Here is a 10,415-nt window from a genome sequence, read left to right as displayed (position 1 = left end):
GCCATTCAAGACATTCCTATTTACGCAAAAACTATAAAAAAATTGTGCATAAAGAAATCAAGGAGGAATCCAACTACTAACCCTAGAGTCCAAGTAGTCGGTACTTTATCTGATTTGTTATCAGGAATACCCATTAAGTATGAAGATCTGGGAAACCCAATAGTAACTGTTCAAATCCATGGACAGACTTTGACTAATGCTTTAGTTGACTTAGGAGCTGCAATTAATATTCTGACAACTTCTACGTGCCAAAATCTTGGGATTACATCGGTAGAACCCACTTCTACTTTGTTAGAATTGGCTGACCGATCGGTAGTATGACCAGAAGGAACTCTATATGACGTCATGGTCTCTGTAGATTCTTGGGAATACCCAACTGACTTCCTGGTAATTAATCCAAAAACTCGACTGGATGGACACCCGCTAATTTTAGGGAGACCTTGGCTGGCCACTGCCGATGCGTACATTGGTTGTCGGCAGGGGAATATGACAATAACCAGAGGACCAGCTATCAAAAATTTAGTCCTATATCCTCCAGCTCAGCCAAGTCTTATGACGATAAAAACTAACCAGCACCCTGTATCATACCTTACTGACAATATCAGATCACCATTGACCATACAGGAGGCTCTAGACTTTAAAGATCAAACAGAAGATGATGCCATCAATAACTTTGTTAGTCAAACTGAATCTAGACCTCATGCACAGTGTTTCATGATAGAAGCTGCATTCGAGAACGAACTGGAAGAAGACCCCTCGAAAGATACACATGACCAAACGATACCTGTGACTTCTGTTGCTAATAGTAAAGTAGTGGAAATTGAACCGGGAAAAACGCTAAACATCAATGCCAATCTTACACTGGACCAAGAAATAAAACTCATCCATCTGTTACGAAAATATCAAGAAGCGTTTGCATGGGACTACCCTGATATGAAAGGGATTGATCCCCAATTGTGCACCCACCATTTTTATATAGAAAAAGATGCAAGACCTGTCCGTCAACTGCAAAGAAGACTCAACCCCCATCTAAAAGATGTTGTGAAAGCAGAACTTCAGAAGCTTTTAGATGTTAATTTTATTTATCCTATTTCTGATAGTAAGTGGGTCTCTCCACTCGTGGTTGTACCCAAGAAGAATGGGAAATGGAGGATTTGTGTGGATTATAGAGAGCTAAACAAAGCCACACAAAAAGACCATTTTCCCCTTCCATTTATAGACCAAGTACTGGACACGTTAGCAGGAAAGAAATTCTTTTCTTTCCTAGATGGCTTCAGTGGATACAATCAGATTCAGATTGCCCCGGAAGACCAGGACAAAACTACCTTTACTTGTACTTGGGGAACGTTTGCCTATAGAGTTCTACCCTTCGGCCTATGTAATGCCCCTGCCACGTTCCAAAGGGCCATTCTTAGCATCTTTTCAGACTTAATAAACAATGGGCTTGAAGTCTACATGGATGACTTTACACCATATGGAGATGATTTTGATCCAGCTCTAGACACTCTAGAAAAAGTCCTATAGCGCTGCATTGCTACCAGGCTCTGTTTAAGCCACGAAAAGTGTTACATGATGATGATAGAAGGCCTCATTCTAGGGCACTACGTCTCAGCAGCTGGCATTCAGGTAGATCCGTCTAAAATTCAGATTCTTTTGCTTATTCCCACCCCCACTACTCAGACAGAGGTACGCAGCTTTCTTGGATTTTCTGGGTATTACAGACGATTTATAGAACATTATTCACAGATTGCTGCACCTTTATATGCACTATCCAATAATGTTGATTTCATGTGGACAGAGAAATGTGACCGCGCTTTCCAGGATTTAAAGAAGCTTGTATCAACAGCTCTAGTCCTTCGAGGACCAAACTGGAATTTACCATTCCAAATCTCATCTGATGCCTCAGACACAGCAATCGGTGCAGTCCTTGGACAGGAGGAGGATAAAAAACCTTATGCTATTTATTATATCAGCAAAAATTTAACCCCTGCTGAACTAAATTACACTGTCACCGAAAAAGAATTCCTTGCTGTAATACATGCTGTTAATAAATTTAGACATTATATCACAGGCTATCCCGTTGTTTTATATACAGATCATTCTGCTATTAAATATTTAGCAAATAAGCCTGTTACAAATGCCAGAGTAACAAGATGGTTGATCTTATTGCAAGAATTTGATATCACGATCAAAGATAGACCCAGCAAGGAAAACCCTGTAGCAGATTTTCTTTCACGGATACCAAAACCAATTGAAGCAGCCGCAGTAGAGGACCAATTTCCGGATGAACACCTGTTTGCTGTCGCTGCACAAACACCCTGGTATGCTGATGTTGCCAATTACCTTGCAGCAGGTAAACTACCAAAGCACTTAACCCCTAATGAACGTAAGCAGATTGTTCAGAAAAGTACCCGATTTTCGTGGATTGGGGGCTATTTGTTCCACACAGGGGCAGACATGCAAATCAGGAGATGTATTCGAGAGGATGAAATTTTCGACATCTTGAAAGCCTGTCATAACGGACCTTGCGGGGGACACTTTGCAGAAAAAAGAACAGCACATAAAGTACTGCAGACAGGATACTACTGGCCTACAATTTTTAAGGATGCCAAGAAATTCGTTCAAGCCTGTGACAGTTGCCAGCGAGCAGGACGACCTGGTCAAGCCGACGAGATGCCTTTGAGGCCACAATTGGTCATTGAACCATTTGAATGGTGGGCTCTTGACTTTGTTGGACCCATCAACCCATCATCAAATCATAGAACATATATCTTGGTAGCCACAGAATATGTTACCAAATGGGTTGAAGCCGAAGCGTTACCTAGAGCTACAGAAGATTTGATAGTTCAGTTCCTATTCCATTTGTTTGTACGATATGGCCTTCCGAGAGAAATAATTACAGATGGAGGACCTCAATTTGCCGGAAACAAATTGGCTGCAACACTTAACAACTATCACGTCCAGCACAAAATTACTACCCCATATCACCCGCAGGTGAATGGGCAAGTAGAAAGCAGCGATAAGGTAATAGAATCAATTTTAACAAAAACTATTGCTTCACATAGATGTGATTGGGCCGCCCGACTACCTGAAGCACTATGGGCCTATAGAACCACCTGGAGAAGTACGACTGGTTATTCACCCTATCAACTAGTGTTTGGGAAACAACCTATTTTTCCCATAGAATTCGAAATCCAAACCCTACGAACTGCACAGGAAGTTGGCCTAGATTTAAGTGAAGCACAAATCAATCGACTACAGCAGATTAATGAACTGGATGAAATAAGGCTCTCTGCATTACAGAATACAACACTTATTCAACAACAGAGAGCTAAATGGCATGATGCACTTATCAAGAACAAAGTCTTTCACGAAGGGGACTGGGCTCTGTTATATGACTCTCGGTTTCAGGATTTCCCAGGGAAACTGCAGACTCGATGGCTGGGGCCATATGAGATCCAGAAAGTACATGATAATGGGACTATTACTCTCATTACAATCGATGGCTCTGGATATGCATTCAAGGTAAATGGCCATTGAGTTCGTCCCTATCGCAGGCCACTCACTCGGGAATCCTTCTGTGAGCAGCTACATCAAGATACTGACATGAAAATTTTAGGAGAGGAAGTAAAATCTTCCTCACCTACAATTCAGTAAGGAACTCATTTCTTTTGACTTGTACATAACTTCTTGTATATAGGTTTTTAATATCTCTTTGATTGCTCTTTACAGTTAGTATGTTTTTGCTGTTCCTTTTCTCCAAACGGAATAGCATTTTTGAGTTTCTGTTGTTCCTTTTTCAGAAGAAACAACAGTGGTTTGTTTTTGCTGTTCCTTTTTCAAAAGGAACAACAGTCTGTGTTTTTGCTGTTCCTTTTTCAAAAGGAACAACAGTTCGAGTTTTTGCTGTTCCTTTTTCAAAAGAAACAGCATTTTGAGTTTTTGCTGTTCCTTTTTCAAAAGGAACAGCAGTGCGTGTTTTTGCTGTTCCTTTTTCAAAAGGAACAACAGTTCGAGTTTTTGCTGTTCCTTTTTCAAAAGGAACAACATTTTTGAGTTTTTGCTGTTCCTTTTTCAAAAGGAACAACAGTTCATGTTTTTGCTGTTCCTTTTTCAAAAGGAACAGCATTTTTGAGTTTTTGCTGTTCCTTTTTCAAAAGGAACAGCAGTTCGTGTTTTTGCTGTTCCTTTTTCAAAAAAGGAACAGCATTTTGAGTTTCGCTGTTTTGAGTTTTCGCTGTTCCTTTTCAAAGGAACAGCAGTTGTGAGTTTTTGCTGTTCCTTTTCGAAAAGGGACAGCATTTGTGACTTTTTGCTGTTCCTTTTCAAAAAGGAACAGCAGTTGACCATTTTTAGACAGCACTCATGATCTTAGGAGAACGGCATCCCAACTATTTGCTTGTATGGATTCTTCTCTTTCAAAAAGAACACCATAAGTCATATCTTTGTCTCAGTGATGGTTCATATTGAGGATGCTTTGTCACCCATCATCTTTCCAGTCTTTAAGAAACAGCTATACACTTATGCAATGAGCATCAATTACAACACGCCGAAGTCAGCATATCATAAAATCGCTATCTTTAGAGAGCCTAGTATTGATAAGAGGACAAGAGGGGGGACATACTTACTTCTTATCCCCGTGGTCATTGACTTATTCCCATTGCCCCGGTTGGTTATCTTTATCATAGCGATTTCCTTAAAAAAAATTTCTTTGATTATTACATAAGAATAAGAACAAAGGATTTTCCTGTTGGGATGATAAGACTTCTTCCGCCATTCCCACTCTTAAGGAGTGTTGAACCACCCTCATGTGTAAATATATAAGAAAAGTACTAAAAAAAAAAGAAAAAAAAGAAAAAAAAATGATGACGAATGTGAATTATTGTCAAATGCAGGATAGGGGGTCTCATCAAGAGCCAGCCTACCATGATCATCAGGTTGGAAGCGAAGTGGCATTCCCAGCATGGCCACCATACCAGGGATATGGTCCAAAGGTACATTTACTAAGCAGACCTTGGAACAGGGGGTCTCATCACAAGCCGGCCTGCCCACGTTTCGCACCTTCCTGGTGAATGGCATTATGGCTACCTGGTTACCAAGCCAGCATAATGGTCTGTATTTTGACAAAATATTTTTATACACATGCAGGATCATGGTTCCATGGGTGAAATAAACAACTTTGCCAAGGTTATGGACACCTGTTGGCAGCAGAGCTCTGTTAATGGTATCCAAGTCATAAATGGTTACACCAGCAGGAATAATCTTAAAACCTCTTTGTTTCTTCTATCTTATGAATAATGCATATTTTATTCCCCGATTAACATATCGCATGAATACTCATTACTACCAATCATGGCAAAGGAACTGACAATGACCCCTCGGGACTTCGTACGAGTGACAGACGTCCCATCCCCCGGCCTCGCATCATATTACGAAAGCTCTTATGTAAAACGCGATCCATCTTTTTGCCTCGATTTTGGTATTTAGTTGTCAATCCAAAACATGGCGTAATTCTATATGCTGCTCTTTATGACTGGTAACACGATGGCTGGTGCTCCTCTATTTGACGGCTGGGGCAGCCTATCACATCGTGGGGGGGAAGGTAATCTCATTACTCCACAGGGTACGTGTCACCACACCATTCGGGGTAGATAGTGTACGAAGGAAAGGCATGGTTTAACGGTATGATAAGTCTATTTTACGCAAAGTTGCCATCCGCAGTCTATTTTTGCTGCATGCTCTGTTTTTTTTCTTTCGCGACGATCACCTTCTTTGCATTCCAAAACAGCTCAGGCAGTTGCTGTTCCATTAAAAATTCCAGTAGAACTATGGGAGGTAAGGCAGTCCGAAGCGAGCCCTAGGAATTGACAGCCTCTGCTGCTGCTCGGGAGATCCTGGAAAAGGCTGGATGGCTAAATTATTTCAATCGCCTACAAGAACCAAACGAGACAGTAGCGTTGGAATTTCTGCAAAACTTGCAGGAAGACTACTCCACAGTAAGAGGAAGACGGATACTGGTCACCGACGAGGTAATTGCAGAAGTTTCAGGCCTACCAGCCACCGGACCTGTATGGACGCTGAAAAAAGAAAGACTGCAGAAGATTATGGAGATTTTTCAGGATGAAGGCCAAAGCTTGACAGTGAAAGGGAAGGGAGTTATGCCAGCTATGTTAGGAGAACCCTGGACCGAGATAGCAAAGATAGTACAGAGCTACATTACTTGCGAAGGAAGGAAGGACGTGGTAAGACCTCGCCATCTTAAACTCCTAGCTGTTTTAAAAGAAAAGTGTTCTGTAAATATGCTTGCACTTTTAAATTCGCTATTGCATGATGTGGCCCGAAGCCTGAAAACGGCCCAGCATGTAGACATAGTTGTTAGCCACCATGGATTGGTTCGATTGATAGTGAGCCATAGTTTCACTCAACAGCAGAGCAGCTAGGAAGAGCTCATTGCAGTAATTAAGGGGGGATCGATTGCACCACCCCCAAAAACCAAAACTTCCTCCAGCACGCCAGAACAATCAGAGAAACGCAGAAAAGTGGCAGCTGGAAAACGTGTCGCTCCGAAACGAAAGAATTTTTCAGATACACTGGAGCGACCGGAAAAACGCAGAGAAGTGATAGCAGAAAAACTTGTTGCCTGTACACCTGAACAGCCGAAAAAACCAAGGAAATCAGCTCGGCTAGCCCGGATGCGAGGGAGGCTGGAAAAGATTCGGCACACCAGCCAACCAATTGAAATCACAGATGAACTCCCAGAACCAGAAGAAATACCTTCTGATGAAAATGCTGGACAATCTGGGGACGAGGCTGAGCGAACCAGAGAAAGAGGTAAGGAAGGAGAAACGCACTCCGAAGCTGAACACTCCAAGACAGCCACCGAGCAGGATAATCGGGAGGAGGAAGTAATACAGCCAGAAAGCAGCCCGCTGCGAGACCCTATGGGCGAAGAAGAATTGGCCGCAATCCTGGCCAGTTTGGGGGAATGTGACCAACCCTCTAGCCCAGCAGGTCCTCCCGATGGACCGCCGGAAGAAGAAATACCCGAGAATTCACATGCAGAGAACCAAGGAGAAGAAAATCCACCCGTTCATGAGGAAGAAATAAGGGAATCCAACCAGGAACGACCTGTTCCCGAAGCACCGGAAGAAATGCCAGATATAGGGGCAGATTTAGAGGCCAGGCCCAAACCCTCTGCCGAGACAAGGGAAATCAAGAAATTGAAGACTAAACAGCAGAAGCTGCTGAACATTATAGCGCGGCTCCGACAAAAAATTCGCATGCTGAAAGCTAGTCTGAGGATACAAAGGACCACACAGAAGAGGAAGAGGACCGCTATAGCAGAATCCCGTCAAGCAAGAAGTCGAGGGACTTACACTCGCACTGTTGGCCGAAACCCGATTAGAAGACCTGCAGCTGTTCCAAATGACGCCGAGGAACAAGCTACTGTTCTAATGGCCAACGAGGAACAAACTGCTGTTCCAATTGCCACTGAAGAACAGACTGCCGTTCCATTAGCAGAAGAACCACAGCAACCTTTTGTTCGTGTCAAGAAATAAAAGGAGCATAAGGAGATCCAAACAGAGGCACCACCCTCAGGGGTGATCCGGGTTCTGAACTCTAAGCAGCATAACAAAAAGGTTCAGGTAAAACTCCCGGCCTCTACGGCCTTATGGAAAAAGGATCCAAAAACAAGAACCCTGCATAAAATGATGAAGGAAGCTCAACAGGAAACTGAACAATTGAAGGAACAAACAGTCCCCCGGGAGAAATACGAAGAGTTGCAACAGCAACTTCGGAATATTAGTCAGTCCGAGAGCCAAGCCTTCGAAGGCTGGCAAAAGGAGCAGGAAAAGGTTGCAAAGGTAACTCGTCGATTAGATATTGTTGTTAGGCAGATGGACACTATCTGTTCCTTATATAATGATGTTCTAGCCTGTAGGGCTCCTGCTAAAAATTATGCTTTATTCTTGCTTGAATGATATTTACGATTAAAGATAAAAGCTGTCAGGGCAGGTGCCCCTATACAAATCAATACTCTTAATGATTTCATAAATTGTTGCAAGCATTACGGAATTAAGGTCCAAAGATTATTATGTGAATTTTACTTGCATAACCTCGTGCTAGACTAGGAAACTGATCTAAATCCTGGCCCTTTCGTTGGGGACATACAATTGCAAGCCTTTGTTTCCTTCGGGGTTAATCAACTGAAATGGCTCAGGGCTTATACCACCTTTCAGAGACAGGAAAATAGCCTAGACTTGTGGGTGAGAGCCGAGCCTAGAAACCCAGTACTGTTGTGGAGAGCGCATAGGAACCTTATAAGAACCTCGGGTGTTATGGAGACATTAGAACCCATGCATAAGGACTTAATCAGACAAAATTTGGAATATTTCCTGACTATTAAAGACCTTGCTACCGATGCTGCAAAATTCCGATATCAGATTTCGAACCCAAACATCCAGCTCAGGGAACCATTCAGATATGAAAATTTTGAGCTGGCAGCCAGCCGATTGAGCCTTTATGGCAAGTGCATTTTGCAAGCAGGGCCATCCTGGTTAGGATATCGATTTCGTAGTCCAATCATTTGGCATCCTGCACCCGGATACCAGGCCTTGTATGAAATGCCTGAAGGTCAAACAACCCAATTTTTTGATGATTTGGTTGCTCATCACGGTTGTATGCCTCCACATGAGATCCCTTCTCCGGCCTACTCTCTTACTGCTTTGCATATCAACTATAATGTTTTCATGAGGGCATGAAATAGGGTAAGCAGGGGGGTGTGTGGAGCTCTGGAAAGGTATGTTTTTGACAAGCAATTTAGTGACTTTTTGGTGGCAATTGTAACCCTTTCTGCATAACGAACTTAAAGAGATAAAGCATTTTTAGTAGAATATGTGAGAACTAGTATGAAAAGCTTAATCACTAATAATTGCTATTTTTCTATGCAGAAAAGGGTGGAAATGAAGAATTACTGTTTAAGAGGAAAAGACAAAGGAAGAGTAACTGTTGTCCCTTTGGAAGGGAACCGGATGCGAATGAGATCAAGCGGATCGAAGCAGAACGACCCGGGAAAGAAAGAAGAGTTATCGAATTAGCGGAGCAGGGGAAGGAAAATCAGGAATTAACGGCTTGGCGAATCCCTCAGGATCTTTGATCCTGAGGGATCGTTGTCTTGCTTATTTTTGCTACCTAGATACCTCCGCCATTTCTCTTATAAAGAGGGGCAGCAGTGTTAAGCTCGAGAGACCTTTTTCATATATGTAAATTACAGTTTCAGTTGAACTTTGATCATCGAGTCTCGTTAAGACTTGTTTTGCTGTACTTTTGTTAATGCATTAATACCAAAGACTTGGTGCTTTATTTCATCTCTGCGTCTAGAGTAATCTAAGGCGGTGTATCCTTGGAAGCTAAGGGCCCGGCTCCGAAGGACACTTGCTTTTGTATCATTATAATTTGGTTTATGTGTGGATTGTTTATATAGTGTGGTAATCTGATGTATTTATCATATGCTGTTCCATGCTCTGTTACGACTAATTCATCAATGGTTTCATTCGGGAAATTGTGTAAGTGATTCTATATTAACGCATCTTTTCAGAGTTGATTACATGTTCACTGGTTAAGCCAATTGTTCCTGTTACAGAGCTTTCATACTGGATATTGCTGTGTTGGATTCATCTGAACTCTTATTTATGGAAATCCAGAAGTAATATTATTCTATATAGTCATCTTCTCTTGGATCGTCAGATTGCCATAAGTGTGTTGTGTGTATATGATAAATGTTGTTCCATAATTCATTTGTGAATATCGCCTCATAAAGTAAAGATCATTGGAGTTGCTTTTGAAGATTGTTATTTGATTGCGGAATGGGAGTTTAGTTCAATAGAGCCAGTTCAGTTCTAACTCGCGAGTTCTAGTTTATTGAGTTGCTGTTCCATTTATTGCCGTTCCATTTACTGTTGTTCCATTTCAGGTTTGCTGTTCCATTTTCCGTTTGCTGTTCCATTTTACTTTCTGCTGTTCCATTTCCTTGCATTTACTGTTTTGGTGTGAGAGAAGGCCTAAAGCTGTAGTGAGTCAGCAAGTCGCTGCTTAGCTCCCAGATCTTTGGTCCATACTCTATTTTCCTTCCATCAGTTTCTAGAGGGATGGGTTATCGCTTCCGCACCCTCGACTGATAAATTGCCTGGTGTGATTCCTTTTGAACGCAAATTAGTTTAGCATCCTTCTTGTATTTTCTAGACACTGTACTACGAACATTACTCTGACAAATAGCCTCGGATTGAGCTACTCTTTGCAATAACAAAGCGTTCCCGGATTGAATTATTAATGTAGCATAACCAGAGGTGAAAAATACCCTTGTTACAGCTCTACATCCTCTTCCACAAAACCTGATTGAGATTTTTTCGTTTATT

The sequence above is a fragment of the Pinus tabuliformis genome, chromosome 9 (assembly GCF_031772625.1).
Source record: "Pinus tabuliformis cultivar Carrire ecotype Pingquan chromosome 9, CPIR1, whole genome shotgun sequence".
NCBI lineage: Eukaryota > Viridiplantae > Streptophyta > Pinopsida > Pinales > Pinaceae > Pinus > Pinus tabuliformis.
Note: the sequence above shows the minus strand (reverse complement) of the source record.